This window comes from Protopterus annectens, chromosome 5.part0 (genome assembly GCF_019279795.1).
Source record: "Protopterus annectens isolate FY-2018-M chromosome 5.part0, PAN1.0, whole genome shotgun sequence".
In the NCBI taxonomy this organism is placed as follows: domain Eukaryota; kingdom Metazoa; phylum Chordata; order Ceratodontiformes; family Protopteridae; genus Protopterus; species Protopterus annectens.
In genome coordinates, this window is record NC_056735.1 from 1,627,507,701 (window position 1) to 1,627,531,365 (window position 23,665).

General features: G+C 38.6%; 1 long non-coding RNA gene across 2 annotated transcripts in view; it reads right to left on the reverse strand.

Annotated features, from left to right (window-relative positions):
• LOC122801800 overlaps nucleotides 1-23,665 on the reverse strand; it is a 1,337,717-nt gene that overhangs the window by 466,624 nt on the left and 847,428 nt on the right. For both annotated transcript variants that reach the window (XR_006364805.1, XR_006364806.1), the window contains exon 3: nucleotides 6,960-7,109. This is a non-coding gene — a long non-coding RNA (uncharacterized LOC122801800). The remainder of the gene's footprint in view (nucleotides 1-6,959; nucleotides 7,110-23,665) is intronic.

Sequence of the window (23,665 nt, forward strand, 5' to 3'; positions counted from 1 at the left end):
GCTTGCTACATTCAAAGTAATGGGTTGGCTTAAACATACAGTGCTGTAAAAAGGGAAGTGGAAGCCTTTGGCAACACACCCAATTTACCCCACTCCAGCTATTAACACAGTTTACAAACTGTCAAGCATTTTTTTCAGGTAGCTCTTCTTACCACAGAAAGTGCTTACAATCACTTACAGACAGCTTGTAAACTGTCAGATTGTTTTTTTTTAAGGTAATGAATTATGTTTGAAAGAAAAAAAAAAACACACTTGACAATTACCCAGTTACCTTGACCTCCAATACATTGGCCATGTACAAGACTCCCCACATATCCCAGTTTTGGTTCTAGCATTATTTGCTTGGCTCCAGTGAGCTGTAGAATGGCTGACCTCAACGCCTGCATTGCTTCCATGTACTATGGTAGGTTTCTTGGCTTAATGCTGCTAAACCTGTAACACAGTCATTTCCTCAGCTCTCTGAGGTGCACCTTGCACCTTTGCCTAAACTCTGGATTTCTGCAATGCTACCATGTACCCTGAAAATCCATTGGCATTTCTGCTGTTTAAATGTAAAAATATTCCACATACAATGGATTCCTGTTTATCTACAACACTCCCATCCTTTGTCTGGGCTGCTTAAGTATTTGCAGTATTCCCATGTACTCTGGCTGGGACTATCCAAACACAACCAATCATTGTTAAAAAAGAATTACTGTCTTTTATAAATCATATTTTGCATTTTGTTTTATAATATTTTTATGTCACATTTCAATGGTCAAAGCTGGTCAACTTGCAGATTCGATGAATTACAATTCAAACAAACATATGACTTCCAAAAGAGTTTCTCTGACTTTCTAACATAGAAAAGGAACACAAAACGAGTAGCTGAACACTCCCAAGGGTTATTTATTTAATATTTTATTTATTTCAAAGCAACATTTCAATGCAAAATGTTTTTTCTATTACCACAATCTCAAAAATTTAAAAATTTAATAAGAAATTTTGTCGAAGCAACCACTCATCTGTTATTAGACAATAATTTCAAAACAGGAGCCACAGAAACATATTCATTTAAGCCTGGGTTAACATATGCCCATGTTCTTAACTGCCAATACAATTCTTTTGAAATAGGTAGTGAGTGACCCACTTACATAATTTTAATTGGTTAATTTTGTTTATTCATCAAATATTGCACTATCAAATATTGTTATTAAATATTGCATTTATACAAACATATTTAATACACAACCTATGTTATAAGTATTTTTAAATGTGTGCATTTGTCTGTAGTATTTTAAATAACAAAGCAGTACATGGCATACTATATATATGTATATACATTGTTCATACACATGTACATATATTTTATATAAATATTTATTTACTTTTATGCATATTTTTTACATGTATATATATTTTTTTACATATATATACATGTATTTTAATTATGTAAATAGAGTTATACACATATATATACATATTTACATATATATTTGTATATAATTGCACACATTTTTAGGTCCAATTACGATTAAGGATTGTGCAATATAAAATATATTCACTAGAATAAATAAAATAAAATTGATTTGTGCACTTTTTACATATAATTTAAATTTTAAATTTTAAATTGTTGTATAATAAATGGAGTGTTATTAGTTATTTATGAAGTTTATTTATGATTTACAATATTGCATAGCCTTACACAAAGGGAAAACTTGTTAACTTGATTGAGGCTTGCATTATTGACTTCTATTTAATTAATTGATTCATTAATCAATTAACAATGTAGTATTTAAACTATGATTGTTGGCTTGTGTATGTTGTCTGATGAAGGTGGGACATCGAGCTCACCGAAAGCTTGGTTCTGTACTTGGCTTACGTTTATTTGTTAAATAAATAACTCTTGGGAGTGTTCAGCTACTCATTTTGTGTTCCTTTTCTGAGTTTGTGGATTTAAGGCACGTGTTTAACAGTGACTTTCTAACATGTTCACCTACAGATACACATGTTCAAAGCAGTCTTCTTTGACCCAAGGTCTCTCTTTCAGAATTCTGAGGGTTAGGGTAAAAGACAGCTATCCCAGGTGAGATAACTTCTAACAACAAAGCAGTTTATCAAGTCAGAAATATTAAAGGAACCAGAAAGACTAGTTTGCATGAAAGTTTTGCCAACTTTTGTAAGACACAATTAGGATTCCATGAAGGAATACACCCCTTCTTATAAAGTTTAAGATGGAACTCTAATAATATAGACACAGACACACACAAACACCATATGCTTGTTCCCAAAGAAAATATGTATATGCGGCAAAAGTGTGCATCTTAATGGATGAATAAGCAAGCAAAGGCTAAATGAAGCATAACACACTCCTAGTACAACTGCTGTGTTTGTGTGTGTGTGTGTGTGGGGGGGGGGGGTGATTCTGTTGCTGATATATCAGTATATATGAGGAAAACGTTTGGTATACACAGTCTTTGGCAGGATGCAACAAAACCACCAACATGTATGTTTTGTACTGGTATAATGTCACATTCTGTATGCTGTTGGCATGTATGTGATGTGTGACTTTGCATTGTTGCACTGCATTTGGTAAATTGCAGATTACACCAGTAAGCTGACATCAAGAGCAATGTGTCACTGTACATGTGCTGGTGACGGATGTCGCTATGTCAGACCAGTCAGGAGGTATCACATTGCAACATATCTCACCCTGCAGTGTAAGGCCTATTATGCACCCCCTTATGTGCAGTGTAAGGTTTATTATCTCACCTCCTTATGTGCAGTGTAAGTTTTATTGGAAGGATGGGTCTATAGAGGTAGTTGGGGGGGGGGGGGCAAGTACTCCTCTCAGCCAGTCATAAGCCTATGCAGAGGACATACTGTCCATCCTGGAATGTGCTTTGTGCATGGCGTTGTTGGCAGTAAGCACAGAGAATTAGTGCTATACTTAAAACTGACAGCTTCTCAATGGTCTCATGGATCACATGCCCAGTAACTACCTATCAGATCAGTAGCTAGGTAAATTTGCATCCTGGGTAGTCCAGCTCAAAAAAAGGTAAAAAAAAAAAGTCTCCTTGCCCTAGCAACAATTACAGTACTTACACACAATTTAATTAATTTAAACGGCTGTAGCTGTTTAAATGAATGAATGTTGGCATACTGGTGCTATCATTACTGCTGATCATGCCCCCCTAACAGTTTGCACCCAGGGAATCTGCCCACTTCGTTCCAACACAGCTAATGCAGTGCTACAGATGAAACTGTAAACCTAAAAAAATGAGGCAGAGAGAAAATAAATAGAAAAAACAAAAGGTAAACCTTTTCAGTTTTAAAACAGGGCCTTCTGGTGGTTGGTTTTCTAGTCTTTGGTAGAAAAGACTTTACATCAGAAGCTGTTTTACATGAAACTGTCAACTTCTACTCCTTTCAGACAAAGACTTTATTGGGACAGATGCTACCTATTTTTGTGGATGAAGTAAAAATCCTCCATAAGTGAGAGTTGCAAAAGTGTTGTGTCTTATCTCAAGTAAGGGAGAACCATGCATGTCTTCACCAGAAAGAGTTCCTCATGCAGAAAGAACTTAGTGAATAACCCCACTCTAACACAACACCATAAAAACGAGCAAGCAAATCCAGAAACAGGCAAAGAATGGACTGATGAATGATTTTACCAAGTGTTATAAAGAAGTTTTGCACTTATTAATGAAGAATAGCAGCATATACAATTACCTTTTTATCAGACTTACCTGCAGCTAAAGCAAGCTGGTCTAAACTACAAAATGGGGGCTTTAGTCACGGACTATAATCCTTTGAAATGTCATACAAATTTCCAGAAATTAAAAACATTTAGCAATAACATTCAAAGCTTTAAAACTATACAGTTGGGGGCACAGAAAGAAACAAAATTTCAGAAATTCACTGCAGCACTGCCTTTTTTGACAGAACAGGAGTACCTCATTCAAAATGTTATGTCCCTAACCCGGTAAATACTGCAACAATTCTATGTTGGGTATCAGCATCCTACTCCACTTCCAATTATATGCAAACTCAACATCCTATTAAAAATCAACAGCTGAGATGGAAAGGGAAATCTAACTCAAATATAAGACCAGTGTTGCATTTTTGATTTTCAAAACTTTTAAAGCCAGACTCATAAGGCCATCAGATATATAAACTAAAAGTTTTATTTTTATTAGTTTTTTAGGTTTACTTTTTTCAGAGCCATAAGAAGTGAAATCAACCAGGATCTTTCTGGAATACCCCATTACGTAGCGATTTCTGATGCGTCTTCCCTGGTGATCGTCATTTTAATATAAATTCTTCCATTTTGGGTTTAGGCTGCACAACCATCTTAAAATATTGTTTAATTTTAAACAGAAGTTTATGCACACTTAGAGGAAAATAATCTCCTAACAGCAATTCTCAGCTATTCACACACACAGAAAAATTATCCTGAAATGCATTCTTTGAAATGATTGTAAAAGCCAGCACCTTCATGTACATCATGCAATACTTTAATGTACTTCTTTTAAAACAAGCAGAGAACTAAAATATACTGCAGAGAAATAAAACAACTAAATATAATTTAACTTTTCATGGATTTCAGACTCTATAAGCACAATAGCTCAGTCAACTGACAGGGAATTGATGCAGCCCAACTTACAATATTGGTTCTCTGCCTAAGAAACTCACAGGGCAAACTGCATTAATATCTGAGACAGCAAGATTCCTAGTGACTCATTACAAATCAGCAGGTCTGTGACGGTAACACAAGCTTTTCTACCACAAACCCAACAGGAATCTAACTTGTTATGCAAGCCGACAAGGAAACCTAGCAATAAAACGCTGACATTATCAAGGCACAGCATATGCATGGTCAGTTTATTAAAAAGATTTCAAACATAGCATAATCCAAAAGTAACTGCATATCTAACCAAACTCTACAACATAAAATGCATACAAGTAAACTAGACATGCAAAGCATTCTCAGTGTTCATTTCCCCAGTTAAACCATTCCAGAAAAAAATTCCTAGTTCAGCAACATTGAGACCTCTTAAGCTCTCAGAGCTAGAATCAGGGGAAATGGCAAAATACAGGAGAGACAAAGAAAGACACAAAATTAGGGACAGATGTCAAACACTGCTCTAATCAATGTAGAAGTGTGCAATAAAGCAGGTTTTGCAATATCATGCATTTTCCAAGGGATTTAAAGATCAAACTCAAATGTCTGTCATTTTTTAGTGATTGCAATTTTCAATTTAAATTTCAGTTTTCAAAGATTTGTAAGAAAACCACATTTTGCAATGCACAAACCAAAAATGTGAGGCAAAAATCTGAACATTCTGCAAAATTCCAGAAAGTTAAGAGGTATGTACCCTGCAGTAATACACTAATGTTCAAAGCAATGAGAAAAAGGATGACATGTAAGTACAGCTGTGTAAAACAGTTACTGTGCACATTTATTTCATTTTCTTTGTTAATGCTGTATTAGGAAGGGACTGTCTTTTTTCTGTAGTACAAACCAGGAGTTGCACACAAAGTCAGTAGAAAATGGTGCATTATTACAGACAAAAATGCAATGTTTCAAATATGACAATGCACTGAGAATTCAGATTGCCTAACTTGATACCGGGAAACCACAAACAGATACTGCAAAGGTATGTAAAAGAAGATGAGATAAGCGGTAGTAACATGTTACATATTTCAGGCACACAGCAGCGCTAACAATGACGACTGTTATCAAGTTTATGCCCCAAAGCAACACAACAGTATTCATTTAACAATAGGAGCAGCACGCCAGAAATGAATGAGCGAAATCCCAAGCCCTCACCCTGCATTTGCATCAGCCACGGGAGCTTACAGAGCAGCTTAAAATACAGACTGTAAGGCTCGCCCAGACAGGCTGCACCTCCTGCTGTATGAATCCAGGGCCTGACATGACATTGCTGCTGGAGACAGGCTGATGAACTACTTCTAAAACTTTTTTTCAAGTGTAACAAATTACTGAAAGTACACCTTTTCCAACTAGAAATGAACAAACGGCAAACAAACAAAAAGTAAATAAATAGCTCAATAAATAAATAACTTCAGGGAAAGTGGAGATAAGGTAATAATAAACATCAACATACACATCAGTAAAACAAGTGAACATACCTGAAGTGAAACACAGATGTCCTTCTGCCACTGTATTTCAGCTAGCTGCAATTTAGCTTTATCTGCAAGCTGCAGATAAGCAGGTTACAGGTTTGTTTGACCTCTCTTATCAATGGATCATGTATTGCTCTCATATTGTGTGCCATTTCTACCACAACAAATTAACATGCATTACTTAAACATGCAGAGGCTTCACTGAAGAGCACCAAGTAAGCTGACAGACTCTGGAATTGGCTTTGTTAACAATAAAGCATGCAGACTACATTTGGTTCTCCTCAAACACAATTTAACCATGTAAGGATCGAAATGCACTAAGTCCCTTGTGACCAACTCAAGGTCCCTCAAGGTGCAAACCATGCTGGCAGAATTAACAGGAAATCCTTTCTTCACATGTCTCTGCTAAGACAGGACCAATTGTTTCTTTTGTAGGCTATGTCATTGTCCCCCATGTAATTCAAATAAAGGCTCCAGTAAACCTCACACCAGGCTTCTAAGCTTTATGGTCATTATTAAACAAAGATATTTTTAAGGACTGCAACACAGTGCATAAACAGGGTTGCATGACTTACACATATCCAGCTGTATAAGAACAAAATGATTTAGCTGCACACCTTTTTGCCTCTAGCATTCTTCTTGCTACAGCATAATGTGAATGGCATTTATAACCAGCTGAGGTAACCCAGTGTCATGAAAACAAAGCAAAAAAAAAAAAAAAAAGAGAGACCTAGAGAAAAGAAAAGAAAACCAGAGTTCATACAAACACACACACTCCTCACCCACTCCTGGACAAAAACTGGTTCTGCAGCTTGAAAATAACATTTTACCTGTACAGACAAGGCTTCTCCTTGCAGGGAATCACAAAAATAATATTTCTTGGTGTTCAGATACACAGCTTTTGTTTGCAGAAGATATCCAGCAGAGGTTTACTTAATTCCAAGGGAAAACTTCTGCCTTTTGTCCACTGCAGTGAAGATCTGCAATTGAGAAAGAATAAAGATCACTTTAGTAGTGGGATTACTGTGAACTAGAAATAACCTCAATAAAATTCACAATTACATAATACAACAGTTTGCCATTTTAAATATACTAGAAATTGAACAGTCAACAGTTTAACAGGTGAAGGGATGTCACAACACCCAATTTAAAAAACAAGAGAGAAAAAGAGAGAAACTAAACATGATGTAGCTGCTGCATTTTTTATTTACAGTCTATATTAGTTTAACAAGGGATAAAGAAGGAAAATGTATTTATTTATGCATATATGTGTTTGTTGACTGGGAAAGTTTGACCAAGCAAAGACAATTTTCATCGGAGGACCAGAGAGAAACGCTCTATCACAGTGCATTTATATTATTAACAAGTGAATTTAGACAGTTCTCAGAAAAAATAAAATAAAACAAACAAACATAGGTGCAAGACCGTTATATACAGTACAGTATTTACATCAATATGTATTACTGTATACACTACTGGTAGCTCTATATTCTTGTAGGAAGTGTTTCGGCTTTTCCCGGTTAGGGGTCGCCACAGTGGAACTCCGGTCCGCTCATGATTGGCAGTAGATTTTTACAGTGCCGAGTTGCCAGCCCAATGCCCAACCTTCAAAGAAGGCATGCCCATTCACGCTCGCACCTACCTGCATGTCTTTAGCGTCATTCGACCGCAGGGAGGACATGCAGACTCCACACAGAAGGTGCGCCAGCCAAGAATCGAACGGGAAAACCTCTTGCTGTGATGAGTTTATACTTCAGAAGGCAAACAGTTGTTGAATAGGGTATATGTATCTAGGTAAGTACTGCAAGGAGTTACAGACATATTGAGAGTATAGCAAGAGTTTAGAGGGTGGTAGGGGAGATTAGAAGTTAGAAAAAAAATATGTGAAGTGAGAAATGGGAGAGAGAAAGAGGTTTAGAAAGGGAGCTGGGGGAAGAAAGTCGGAGGAAATGCTAGGATACTGGAGAGTCACTCTGGTGCTGAGCATGGGCATGACCAGGATTTATTCAGATGTGGTTTGAACAGGCTTTTAAAGTGTGGTGGTTTGTCTGTGAGCTTGATGTCTTCTGGGATGGTATTCTCCATTTCTGAGATGTAGCAGAAGTAAAGTGAATCTCTGGCTGAGTTTTTAGACTTCGTTGTTTTTAATAAAAACTTGATGCAGAGCGGATGTTCCTTGATGGGGAGCAAATCAGTAAGATATTTTTTAAGGTGGGGCATTTATCTGGGTAGTAAATAAGTTTATATACAGACAATAACTGTGAAGGCTTTAGGGTGTTGCTTAGTGCAAGCCAGTTAAGTTTTCTCAAGGGCTCCTTATTGAAATGCCAACACTCGAAATGTTGAGTACCAGCAAGCCCCCCCCCCCGCCCCCACCAAGACTGAAAACACAGGAAAAGAGTGAATTTCAAAACCCGCTCTCTCCTTTAAACTTCTTTTTTGTGGGGGGAGCCTCCCTGCACGCCACTGCCCCCCATCCCCATATACCAACTCCAGATCAACATACCTCAGAGAAAAGGGAATATTCCTAGAAATAGCATCTTGGACTTAGTATATGCAAGTCCAACCTTTTGGCCATTCAGTCTCCGTATTTTGGGACTCTCAGTAGCGGGTTCTGACATCTCAAATGGTTACCTTTTTCAAGGCTTGAAAGAGGTGGGTTCTATGTGTTGAGTTAGTGACAAATTTAGTCATTTTATTATAGCAAGAGTCTAGTTTGGAATCACAACTGATATTTAGGTTAGTTAAGATACGGGATTCATAAAGGGAGGGCTGAGAGTAAGTAGGTTGAAGCTAATGTTTGTCATGCTGTATCTGTTAAGGTATTGTTTGTCAACAGAGGGAGCACAGTTTCTGATCAGTCCTTTTATGGTATGTAAGATATGGTAGTCAAATATCAGATGTTAATCAATGACAACACCTAGGAGCTTAGTGTGTATAACTATCTCGATTTTAGTGTTTGCTGGTGTAATTAGTAAAGATTGCTTTTTGGTTGTTGTATTGTTTTCTGGTGAAGGCCATTCATTTTGTTTTGTTAGGGTTAAGCAGCAGGCATGATTTTTTAGCCAGGTTTCCATAGAGGTGGGAGAAGAATGAGTAAATTCCTTGAGACTGTACAGAGTTGGGAATGCACATATTGATACTGGATCACTGGCACATTTGACAATGTTTACGTGTGGTATGGCAATATGGAGTTTATTTATAAAAATGTTAAAGAGGAGTGGTCTGAGGACTGAGCCTTGTGGGACTGAAATGGGGAATAATCATGGTGCCATTTGACTGCTAGTTTTCTTTCACACAAAAAGCTAAGGAACCATGTAAGGGAATATTGGGATGTTCGACAGAAGCCAGTTCAGAGAGTAAATGCTAATGTGATACCATGTTGAAGTCTTTACACAAGTCTAGAAACACTGTTGACACAAGTTAGCCATTATTTCTAAGTTGATTTACAGTGTTAGTACAATAAAGTAGGTCAGTGGTTGTGCTGTGATGGGGTCTGAAATCATTCTGGAAAGTAGGGTACTGGAGTTGAGATACTGCACGAGTTGTATGTGGATACATTTTTTAAGGATTTTTAAAAGTGGGGAGAGGACAGCATTGGGTCTATAATTGTTCAAGTCAGTTGATGTAGCTAATCCCCTTGTGTAATGGAATTATATAGGAATGAGTCCAGATGGCAGAAACATATTGTTCAGATATGGACTTATTTTCCAGTACAGAGATGGGGAAAGCAATGACATCTATTTTTAGATATTCTGATAGGAGTTTGTCAGCAGCCAAGGAGGTGGGTTTCAATTCAAGTATAAGTTTTTTATAGTACTGGTATACACAGGGATGAGGTTGTTGAAGTGACGGGGCCGAGAGAGAGAAGTGGTATGGTCAGTGCTGACTAAGGATAGTACTGTCCTTATTAGGTAGTTGCTGAACTGGGAGGAGATTAATTCTGTACAATTACTGGTTGTTAGGGAAGGAGTTGTAATTTGGGTGGGGGTAGTAAATTATTTAGAAATGACCAGAAACGTTTAGGGTTTTTCTGAAGTTTGTGTTGAAAGTTATTATAGTAGGTTTGTTTATCTGGTTTGATATGGAGTTCAGTAAGGTTTCTTAGGTGTCTGTTTCTACAGAGTTTTGAGTATTATGGTTACATTTTTCTTTCCATGCTTTGCATGTTCTAACAAAAGTTGTTTTGTTTCCTTACTTAATCATAGTACAAGGTTGGATCTGACTGCTCTACTGCAGATGGGGGCTAAGGCATAAAGGACTTTTAGGAAACAATGAAGTAGAAGACTGCAGAGTCTAAAATCATAGATTTTAGTATATTCCAATTATATTGAGACAGTGTTTTAATAAAAGCACATTTGTTGAACTTGGTTTGATTTCGTATTTGGTTGCATATAATTTGTTTGTCCTGGCTATTACAGCTTCTAATGGCAGGTGTTGGCATGTGATCACTTATGGTGTCTGGCAGACATCTAACTTCAATTATTTTGTCTGGTTTATTGATGAGTACATAGTCTAAACTTGAGTGCCTGATGGATTTTTTGTCTATTCTAGTTGGGAATGAAATTACATGGAGCCTTGAAGCTTTCAGTTTTCAACAGTAACAATGTATTTATGTACTTATTTTATTTATGCAATTTGTTAACTGGGGTACAGCACTGACCTCACTGGACCAATTTCAGTCTCAACCCATGTAACAGTGTAACAGGTGACTAGCTGCTTATTTCCCAGTGGAAAACTGGTATGTGGGCATTCTCCTCATTTATACATCACTAGTCACTGAACACACTGAAAACTGAGACAAGCGGCCTCTGAATGTAACAGACAGGAGAAAGGCTTGATGGTTGGCAGCCATGGAGATGAAAAGCACAAATAAAAAAGTATAGGGCACAGTACTTACAATTATTATGATCAAGTAAGGGGAGAAAAAGAAACCAGTGATAAGTTGCCCACCCTTTTCTATAAGTCATCTTCAACTGCTACTAAGTATTGAAAATTTTACATCTTAGCTCAAATTACATGCAATTCCTCATTCATTCTTCACGTCAAGCATCAGTCATTCATTCATTCACTTCTCAACCATTCGCATTACCTGTACATCACTGCACTGAATCACCATCAGGTGTAGTCTCCAGTTCAAAAAACAACAAAACGTTAAATATTAATGTACATTCCAATTCTGAATGTGACTGCGACAGTCATGCAGGACTGTCAAAGAAGGTAGAAGAGTGGCACTGAGACAGGTGGCAATAGCTGATGTGACATCTCAACACCATGCAGAAAATGCTGAAAAAGAGAGTCTCTGAATGTAACACTGTACAAGGGATGCTAACTAGTCCTTATGCATTCAGGACTGGAATTTTCATTAACCACTGGCAACCCTTCATTTCTGCAAACAAGACAAACTGTTGACCTGATTTTCTGATGCATTTACTTCTGTCTTGGTAGCATCTCAACTGAAAATGTACATCCAAAGAGTTGCAAGATCCTCTCTCTCCCATTCTGAACACCAAAGATCCACTTATTAAAAGGCAGCTTGTGATATTTTACTTATTTTTATTTATTGACATTTGTTAACCAGGTTGGTCTGACTGGGCAAAAGCCCTTTTTCAACAGAGACCTGAAGAGAAAAGCTCTAATGTTATATTAGATATACATTAATTAACACAGACAGTTACTGCAAAAGAAAAAAAAACAATGAATAAGTTAATTGTACATAACGAGTTCAGTTTTACATAAGAAACGCATTCTGTACAAAATAACAAAAGTGCAAGTAACGGAGACATTTATCATCAGGATAATGAGCATATGCATAGATGTTTTAAATATTAAAGTATGAACAGTTTTAAGTACATTTAGGAAAAAACTGAAGTAAGGGAATGAGGAATATAAAATTAGCACAAAGTAAAGAGTATAGGAGGCGAAAAAAAGTACTAAGGTATATGGTCAAAGCTAGTACAGAGTAGAAGAGAAACAAAAGAAAAGTACATGGAGTAAAAGCTAGAAAGAAAGAGAACAGGTAAGGAGCCTATGAAAGGACTAGTATGGTAGTAGCTAAGAGGGTAGCATCCTTAGGGAGTGGAAGGTAGCTTATGTTGGGTCATGGCAGGGACATGACCATGATTTGCTGTAGTAGTCTTTAATTGCTATTTTAAAGGTATTAGTGTTAGTGATAGCTGTGACATTACGGGGTAGTTTATTCCAGGCATTTGCTATGGAATAGCTATAATGTAATTTACCAGTATTTTTATTGGGCATGTAGACTTGCAACAGGTTCTGCTGAGAACTACAGAAACAGCAACAGGACAGGATGAGTGGAGAGAGAGGGACAGGAACTAGGTTGATGTAAGACTGAATGAGCCAAGAGAAGCTGTGGCATTAGGATTTGCTGATTAAATTCAAGCCACTGAAGATTTCTTAAGGTGATGCAATGGTGGGTGTGGTAAGGTAGGTTGGAGGCAAATCAAGCTATTTTGTTATAGGTAAGTTCTAGTTTAGTGAGAATATTTGACTGGAGGTGTGTGAGAATAGGTACAGCATAGAGCAGTGTGGGAGTAGAAAGGCTTGTGAAAGGGAAAGTTTGGAGGCATTTGTAAGGTATTTATTGTGTCTATAGAGCAGACTTAGGTTATGGTGGGTCTTCTTAATGCACTGCTGAGTGTGTTGATCGAATTTGAGATGATCATCAATTATATTTCCTGGATTTCAGGACAAACAAAAGAAGACTTTGGATACAAGCAAGTCTGACCCACAGGTAACCATAAATGGCTTATTCAACCCTCCTCGCCAAAGGAATAACCGACTGGTACAGTTTTTAGAAAAAATGGTTTTATTTAGACTTAAACGATGTCTGAGCATTCTTGCAGTCAAATCTTAATGGTTTTAGAGTGAGCTCTGTCCTGGTTATAAGGGCTGTATGATGGAAGGGGTCAGAATAGCCATCTGTTTTAACTGGTGGCAGTAAAATGCACCTAATTTGAATATGCAAATGTCAGATGTGTTTTAATTGGTGGAGGTAAAACATACCTCATTTCAGTATGACCAAACTGTCCACAATGGGGTGGGGTATCCACAATGGCTAAACCTCCCCTATCCTCTTATAGTGCTTGTGTTATGTAACTTAACCATATTAAAGGTAAGTACAGCAGAGAGAGAGCGAGCCTCTTCAAGCAAGATAATTCCTTTTTTCTTGCTCAAACAGACCCAAGTGTTACTACTTTAACTGAACAAATTTGTTTTGCTCAAAATAACAAAGTCAAAGTGAACTTTATTGTCATTTAGACTCCACAAGGGTAACCTAAATGAAATTGTGTGCATCAGGTTCAATACTGAGATGACAATTACACACATACAAATTGCATACAGCACATGCAACATACATAACATTAAGTTAGACTGTTATTTTACCACATATTACTATATATTACTATGTCTACAGTTTTTAGCAGCTGAGTGAGTGATTACTGCACATTTATTTATTGCATACTTATTTTCTGATATGTTAGAACAGCTAGCAGATAAATACTGCACTTGACTGACATTGTAAACAGATGACTATGAGACAGCATTTCAGAATTTCTATTGCACCATAATGGTTTGACCGACACAAGACCTGGTCAATGTCTAACATTCTTGAGATTGCTTCCAGGGTTCAAGAACCTAAATACCTGTGGGAAGAAACTGTTCCTGAACCTGGTTGTTTTACAGTGCATGCTGCGGCATCATCTGCTGGATGACAAGCTTGTAAATAGAACACAGGCAGGATGTGTAGGATCACTGGCTATTTTTCTGGCCCTGCTGTAGCAACATGTCGTATATAGATCATGCATCACTGGGAAGTTGGAGACTGTTATTCTCTCAGTGACCTTCACCACCCTCTGTAGGGATTTTTGATCTGCAGCTGAACAGCCCTTGTACCACACCATGAAGTTGCTCAGTAGGATGCTTTCTATGGCACCCCTGTAGAAGGTGATTATAATGGAGGGTGGTAGATTAGCTTTCCTTAACCTCCGCAAATAATGCAGACATTGGTGAGCTTTCTTGACTATATGGCTATTGTTTAGTGACCAGGATAAGTCCTCCGCAATGTGGACTACCAGGAATTCTGTGCTAATTATTATTTCCACCCTCGACCCATTAATCATGAGTGGAGAGTGAGCTGGATAGGTTCTCCTGAAGACTATTATGATCTCCTTGGTTTTGGTGACAATAAGATCAAGGTTGTACCTAGCACACCAGTCAATCAGTAGATTCACTTCTTCCCTGTATGCTCCTTCATCTTCATTACTGATGAGGCCCAAGACTGTGGTGTCATCTGCAAACTTGATGATGTGCTTGGTATTAAATCTGGCTATACACTCATGAGTTAGTATTGTAAACAATAGTGGACTCAACACACATTCCTGGGATACTCCTGTGTTAATTGTGTTGTTTCTTGAGGAATTCTTGCCTACATATACTTTTTGTGGTCTTTCGATCAAAAAGTCTAATATCCAATTGCACATGTGGTTACTGATGCCTAGACGCACAAGTGTCTCAATTAGCTGTTGTGGGATAACTGACTTTAGTTCAGCATTCAACACAATAAATGGCATCCTAACATAACTGTCCTATTTCTGAGGTGTGCCATTGTGAGATGTAGTGCAACCAAGATGGCATTCGCCAAGGAGCAACTAGCATGATATGCAAACTGTAGTGGGTCAAGTGCAGCTGCTAGTATTGCTGACAGGTGTTTTTTGACCAGTCTTTCAAAAACTTTTCATGACAGTGGACGTGAAGGCTACTGGTTTATAATCATTCAGGTCTGAGGGAGTTGTATTCTTCTGCAGTGGTACAATGTTTGTACTTTTGAAGTATTTGGGTACTTTTTCTTGGACAAGGGAGATGTTAAAAATGTTTAGTTGTTCAGCACAGTCCTTTAACACCCTTCCCAGGATGTTGTCCAGTCCAGCAGCCTTCCTGGGGTTCACCTGTCACAGGGTTTTCCTCACCTCACCTCTGGTTAGATTGAGCACTTCATCCTCAGGACTTGTTGGAAGTTTCACTGCCTTTGAGCAGTCCCTCTCCTCAAATCTGCTGTAGAAGATGTTTAGCCCATCCAGGAATTCTATGCTGTCCCCACATTTAGCTGACAGTGGTTTGTATTCTGTAATGGCTTTTATGCCCTGCCACACGCACTTGGAGTCTCTTGTATCGGTGAAGTTACTCTGGACCTTACTTCCACAGGCCGTCTTTGCTTCCTTTATCCCTTTCTTCAGATTTGCCCTAGCCACCCTGACAGCTTCCTTGACATTCATTTTGAATGTCTCATATACTTCCCTTGTGAGCCAAGGTTTCTGACTAGCTCTTATTATGACATTTATGTTGGTCGTCACATCATCTACACATTTGCAAATATATGCCATCACAGTTTCTGAATATTTGTCCAAGTTAATTTGTTGATCATTTGTTGCAGCCTCCTTGAATATGCTTCAGTTAGTGTTATCAAAACAGTCTTCGATTGCTATGATAGCTTTGATTGCTCCATTTGGCCACACCTTCATTTGCTTCACAGTGGGTTTTTCTCTGACTACTGCAGGATAACAAGGATTCCCCTAACATTTTAACATAGTAAAAACACTTTTGCCTTATGGCTTCTTCAGATCCATCTGAGAAATCAATATACAGTGCAAGTGTTTGGGTGTCCACCTTTTTATCAGACCTTTTTGTTGATCAAAACTGTTTTAATAAGAAAGCTAAACCGTAGTCTGTTTTATTGAAAACAAGATGAATTGGTCTAGAAATTGGCAAAAATTTCCTTCAAGGATTGCTTTACTTTGGATCTTGATGCTAATGGGAAGGATTAACAGGCAGATATGCAGAAATAGTTCAGATGTACTGGACATACACTTTACCTGAAGTGAACGACTCAGACAAATACTGGTAAACCAAAGTTACACCTTCTTGTTGTGAGTACTGGCTCCTCCTTTGCCATCACAAGAGAGCCTCTTCCACTTAAAACAAAAAAAATGTCAAAGATATCTCTCAACACACTTTTATTTAAGGTTAACCACTTTCTTCCAAAAAATAATGTTCTTCAGAATTAATCAGTACATGATGTTTATATACATTCATTTAAAAATCTTGAGCCCAAACATGTGACACTGAACTTCACTAATACAATTGAAAAATTACAAAAAAGGTTTACACATTTAAAATAAAGTAGAAAAAATCATACATTTATACTTCTTAACTTCAAAACACTGAATCTGTTTGCAGTTGCAGAACCGTGGCTCAAAAATAACCACAACAACTTAACACTACTTCCTGAAAAACTGCAATTACCAAACTGATTCCTGCCCTAGTCATTATACTGAAGGTGGTTTTATGCTACTTCACAGGTCAACTCTCAATCTATAGTACCACAAGCCAACACCACCAAAGACTGTGACCCTAACTGGATTCTTTCTAAACTTCCAACCAAGGGCTACCATCAATCTCTATGTTGCTTTTGCCTATCTTCCTTCCCCTGGCTCTCTGGCAAAATTCACTGCTCTGCTGAAAAACATCCTGATCATTGGACTAACACATAATCATCCTTGGGGACTTCAACTTAAATTTCTTATGACCACTGCACCTTGACAGCTCAGAACTCCTTGCCAGCATCAAACTCTTCCAAGTGTTGACTATGTCCATCAGATTTAATTTTCAGACTAACCACCACAAACTTCTTGACTTCATAACTCCATACCTCTCAACCTCAATGCACAGGAAATCTGGACATAGCCAAAAATAATGGGAGGACAAAACCCCACAATCAGGGACAGATTTTATATATTGCTGTTATAAACTTTAGAAAGTTGTTTGAATAAGAGATTTTGCATTTAATGCATTTTCTGGAGGATATAACACCTACAAATAAAATGTATGTCATTATTTTGTGACTTCAATACTCAATGATTTTCCAGAAAACAACCAATTTTACGATGAACAGACCAAAATATGAAGAAAAAATCTGGACATTTTTCAAAAATCTGGACACTGACAGGTATGTAATTACCTCCCACCCCAACAATATCTCAGGTATCATAAATTACCCACCACTTTCAATGACCAAAGTCCTTTAATATTTCACATGCATCTAAAATTAAAACATTCCCTGTGAACTATTTCCTACACACCAAAAACTTCTCAAAATACATCCAAAATAATAGTATCCTTTCACTTTTTGAGTGATTTTTGCCCAGTGTCTGCTGACCAGTATACTCCCCTAGGCACTGTCTGAAGAAGGTCATTATCCAGGTAGCGATAATGATGTTTTCTGCTCTTGCCAGCATACCAGCAATGAGAGCTTTAACAAATTGTATTGCATAATCCATCCCCAGCTGGTTATGCGAGTCCTTGCATAAACTGCAGGGGCCTCCTATACCCACTAGTCCACGCATGCATTCTTGGCAACATCTGAACAGGAGCTGACATCAAAGACTTGGGAAGCCATGCCTACATCTTCCCACCGCTGGCTCCCCACATTATGATGGGCCTTTGCTCTTCAGCTGTAGTCCTGTCATCAGAGCAGTGGTGTAAGCCAAGCAAACACCACTACCACCCCTGCCGGTCCTATCAATCACCCCTCCTCCCCCTGCCTATCCCATCAATCACCTCCCCATCTATCCCATCAATCATCCAAACTGCTAGCTGAACTCAAGTTGCCTGGAATGTAGTCAGAGCTTCATCCCTGTACACCATTAGCAAAGGCTCCACTCCTTCAATTGTTGAACTAACTTGAACAGTAAGGGTATGGGAGTTAATGCATAAAGCTCCAGACCAGCCTGGTCTGGGAAGTAAGGATCTACTGCTCAAGCTTGTTTGTTTGGAGCAGAATTTTACCAGCTGCTTGCTACTCGGACAAGCAAATAAAGGTACCTCTGGTACTTGCCATCTATTTGTGAAATCTAAGAATGCGCCCCTGTCCACATCTGCCTGTCTGAATCTGTTTAGGACCTGCTTAAGTGGTCTGCCATGGAGATCTCCTGCACTGCTACAGAAGTAGCCTTCAGGAGACTGTACTCTAGGGCCTGCTATCAAGGTAGCATTGTTAGACTGTGTATGCGTAGCTGGTACACATTTCTTTTTAAACTGTGGTGTTAACCTATCCTAAGGGTTTTGAGGGCATAAGCATTGCCCTCATCTATTTTATGTTTATGTGCAGATTTGCTAAACTGATATTACAGATGCCCTGCATTCTGAGATCTTTGGAATGTACCCTACCTAATGCCATGTCTGTGAACAAAAGCTGGCTTGCATAGAGTACAAAGGGCATTCCCACATTTTTTCGTACTTGGAGTACCTACCATTCTAGTTCCCTCTTTAGTACAAGGATGGTATGTTTCAATGAGTGATGATGATGACCTTGTGTGTGTTTTTGGCACCACTGAAGTTTCCTCATGTGCAGTTTGGCTAATGACACCATGAGTATGGTAGAAACCATGTAGGCCAGGATGCTCAGGAACACCCGGACTCTCAATTACATTCATAGCATGTCATGTAAAAATGGCCTAAAAGCACTCTACCTTTTCATGGGCTAGGCAGACCACTAATGATTTGGCATCTAAGAACCCAGGAAGACTGCCTTTATGGCTGGACATAGACTTGACGTCTGTTTGTTCAGAGAGAAATCTAGTCTATTGAAGCAGTCTAGTGCGTTCTCCTGTGCTCCTTGCATCTCCTCATGGGAGAGTGCCTGAATTAAGCAGTATTCAGCTAGAAGTAATTGCAGATGCCCATGGTCTTGTGGTAAGCCATGGCTGGAGCCAGACATTCTGTTAAAAGTCTTGTGTCCAAGAGCCAATCAAAGGCAAAGACATAACTTGGAACAGGTGGTGCCCCACTATAAATATCAAGTCCTGCCCATCTCCTCTGAAGACAAGGATGTAGAGACAGGCATTTTTGATCTTTAATGACATCCAGTGATCCTCAGAACCCAGGAGAGGCAACAGGACACAGAAAATCAACTTTCTGGAACCTTTAATAATCTGTTTAACTTTGGCCCAAAACAAGTCTCTATGGCCCATCTTTTCTCGGAATAAAAGGGAACAAGTGCTATTGCTCCTTAGATTAATAATTCTGCAAAGAGGGGATGGGAATGAACAACTCTGGTCTTTCAGTGTAGACGTCCTCCTCTGTTTTTGGCTTGGATATGAAATAAAGTCTCTGCCCTCTAGATACAATCTTAAGTATCAACTGGACCAAAATTATGTCTGACCATCTCTTACAAAATGAAGCCAAATAACCACCTATCCTCACACAACAAGGGAAAACAATGGGGGTTGGATTATAGGGGTGGGTGGACGCTGGCATTGTCAGATCTGCTTTCTATTGAGGACTGAGCCCCGACGTATATCAGATCTCTCTCTATACTTCTGCTCTTACTTACCTTTCTGTGTAGCCTTTCTACCTCCTGTCTGTTTGCCTTTTCACTGCCTTCAGAAGGAATGTCCCCGACTTGTGGGAAAATTTGTGTTCTCTTCGGGAATAGGGGGACATTTTTCCTTTATTTATTTATTTACATTTCTTTCCTGGGAAAGTCTGATCGGGAATTAGAGCCCCTTTTCAGCTGAGGCCCAGGAGAAAAGCCCCATGGCTACAAATACAAAGTTATGACAATGAACAAAATCTCTGTTACAGCAAATAAGTATTTATAGGTTATTATGACAATGAGCAAAACCACACACACACACACACACTAAAGTGAATGTTTTATGAAAAGTAATGGTTTTGGTGATTGTACTGTACAATTTGCATACATTAAAGGAAATATTTATACAAAAGCAGTTTTGGAGATTGTTAGGCAAATCAGCATTACCTACACCCAGCCATGGGTTTTGCTATTCTACAATGACATTATGTAAGAAAAAAAATAAAGTACTTTTCTTAAATTATGTCACTGTATAACGGCGCCGTGGTGTTCTTCGCTTTAATTTTATGTCTTGGGGTTGCTTGATGTACTGCGCATTTGTATGGGACTTACATTCCCACACTTATATAGTACACTTGTGGTTTGGAAAGAAATGTAGAGTTGGGAAAGGTGTTCGTCAGCTACTGCGTCAGCCACAATCTTCTGCATATAGGAAGAATTAGGTACACTTTTCATTTCTTTTGTTTTTTTTAACATACCTGATTCTTCTTGATTGCAGAACATCATGCCTGACTTAGTAAATTACAAACACCTTCTGATCTACAACGTTGTTTGTTGTCTGGAAGCATATAGCTCAACCTCTTAGAGCAAGAAATCTGGACAAAGATGTAATTAATGGGGGTATAAAGGTCCAAACGTAAGGACAGTTTTTAAATATTGCTTTTACAAATTAAGAAAATAGATAGAATAAGAGGTTTTGCATAAGCATTAATTTCCTAAAGGGTATGAAGTCAAACTCAAATGTCTGTCATTATTTCCTGACTTTAACCTTCAATGGTTTTGCCTAAAAAAACACACTTTTAAGAGATCGACCAAAACTCTGAAGCAAAAATCTGGGCATTCTGTGAAAATATGTACAGTTGAGAGTTATGACTGGAAGTTGTATATTCTGATAAAAAAAGTCTGGCCATTCAATGATACTTCAGTGGCTGAACTTTTAATGTAGGTATATCCTCAATTTACAACAAACATGCTGGTTGGGCTGACCAATCAGTGTGCTCGTTTCTGAATGTTAATGTCTAGCCACTGTAAAAAGAGGAATATACAACAGAACTATCATCCACTCTTTTAAACCCTTTGTAAGACTGGGTCCAAAGAGTACTTTTTTATCTAATGGGGGATTAGGGAGTTGAAGCTTCACATTTTCAGACAGGGATTGAGTCCTCAGCTAAAAATATCTCCTGACAACTAACCCTGTTGCAGCAGTCCTGGACACTTTATCTACTGCATCAGAACCACATTTTTGGCAAGCTTTCTTAACCACAAAATAGTCTGGTTTAATCAACTCTATTCACCTTAAGGGTTTCATCCAGCACTCCCTCACACTTATCTTGGAATCGTCTGATGATATGCTTGCTGACATTTCAGAATGTGGGTCTAGACATTCGGGTCCATAAAGGTTACAGTTGCTGAAGTGTATACCTTTTACCAAACCAGTCGAGCAACTGGCTTTCCCTGTTACTGGGAGGAGTAACCCACCTGAAGCTTCTTATGTTGCCATTATCAAGGGACATTGTAGACCCAATTCTGAAAGTCTTGTTCTCAGTGTATGTGATATACTGCGATGCAAGTCTGCCCTGATTTCAAAAGTCTTGTTCATACTGTAAGCAGCTTACTTCGGTCTAAGACCTACGTACAAAAAGGCTTATACAGGGGTGACCATATTCGAAAAAGCTTACTCTGAGAGGAAGTCTTTTGGAATCTGGCCCTGTGACTGGATCCATATTTAGGCTCTTATACAAAAGACATATGAGGTTCTTGAACCCACATGCCTCTTGAGAGAGAGGGTATGGGAGGTCCAGGTTCACTTGAAATTTTCTCTCAAGACTGATCGTCTCCAAATGACATGCCCTCTGGTAAAGAGTCAGAGGTCAAACTGTCCTTATTACAAATGAAAAAACTTAAATGTTAGGAAAGATGTGACCTGTAGTCAAGTCCCTCTTCCTGTTAAGAATCCAAGTAGTAGCATTTCTCTCTACAAGGGACTACCCTGTTAAGAGGGGGGAACTGCAGACAAAGAAAGCTGTTCTGAATCTGGCTACTGGCTACAGGCTACAAAAAAACTGATGGAAACCCTGAGCTAACTTATCCCAATCACAAAAGGGAGTATGACTGTAGCAGAACTTACATATCCTAGGATCTTAGGTCGAGATATACAGTCACTGGGGATATGGGAATCCTAGGGAGGGATGTCCTTCAATTCTAAGTTTAATGCATGGTTGACTTCAACAATAAGCATGGAAAAAAATAATCATGGAAATTCCACCCTCTCCTTGTTTAATAATCAAATGACATTCTGAGGTGGACTTCTGAGAGTCAGCATACAGTGCAAAGGCCTGGTCTTTGGTCCATTGACAGGAGTTAGGGGCTGCAATTATGGCAGGCTGAGGGGTGAAATCCGAGGCCTTGGTGACAGTAGGCAATGGTGCTGGTCAAGTGTGTCCATGGAGCTGGCACTCTCAGACTTAAGGGGACTCAGCTAGACTTTAAAGTTCCAGGTTCAGAGTCTCACTTTCTTTCTTTCTCCTTGTGGATGCACTTTTTCTTTCTTTTTAGGGTAGACACCCATGTTGCCTTGAAGCTCAGAGGCTGCAGATGTAAAAGACTTCAACAAAGCCGCAGGTTGGCATTTTATACCTGGAGGGCTTCTGGCCTTCTTTTAATGGTCTTTGAGTGAACCCCCTGGCAGATCATGTAATCAGTCATACTATATGCTCTTACAAAATATGCACTGGACATAGAAGCCTTTGTGTGAAATTTGGTTCTAAAAATGCAATCAACTAGTAACTTTTGTGGGAGAAGCTATATCTTACAAGTGTTTGCTTCTGGACATCGTTTAAAAAAAGACACAAACACCACCTAAAATATCAGAAAAAGCAAAATATCACCAAACACTTACAAACACAAGGTGCAGGGTTTGAGTCTCAAGGGATAATTGGCTAGGCTTACAGTGGCTTACCCTAGTTAATGTTATCCTAGTACTAACCTATGAACCAATAGGATACTTTCTCTCTTGATGTTGTAAAGTTGTAGCCAGGGATCAATACTGGATGTTGACGAACACTCTTGAAGAGAGCATTATGCAGCAAGAACAAACAGAAGACAGTGCAGACAGACAACACATATACACAAGATTTGTGGAGTCTTCTAAGGCAATGTCAGCTGTGCCATGGTGGAAGGTTTCGCGTCTCTGAAATTGAGGCTGGACATCAGACTCGGTAAGAGGCAGAGAACCCCATACGTTAAGACTACAAATGTACTACATAAAGCATACATATACTTATGTCTGTGTGCATCTATATTCATAAATGCAAAGACATACACACACACACACACACACACACACACACACACACACACACACACACACACACACACACACACACACACACAGCAGTTCAGCTAATGCAAGTCTCATCCAACTCCTACACCAACTCCATGTACATTAAATGCCATTCACAGAGTTTACTAAGCAAACTAGGACAGATGTAGCTTGCCAGAACTTTCTTCTGCATTACACACATACCATACACACACTTGCAGAACATTCAAATTCATCACTCTACTTACTGCTTGCTTTTCAGATGTGAGAGGAATGCACAGCACGTACAGAAAACCATGCAAATGCTGTGAGAACAGGCAAACTCCTCAGAGAAGGCCCCAGCCAAGAGCCAAACCAGAGAATTTATTGCTGTAAGGTGACAAAACTATTCACTGTGCTGCATGTATGTGTATCTATTTCCCGATAACTCTATACACACAATTTTATACTTAAGTGTATACAAGGATCTACTTCTAAATTTTGAACTTTCAAAACTTTGAATTTCTTACATTCGAGACCATAGTTCTAAAAAGTTTTAAAAC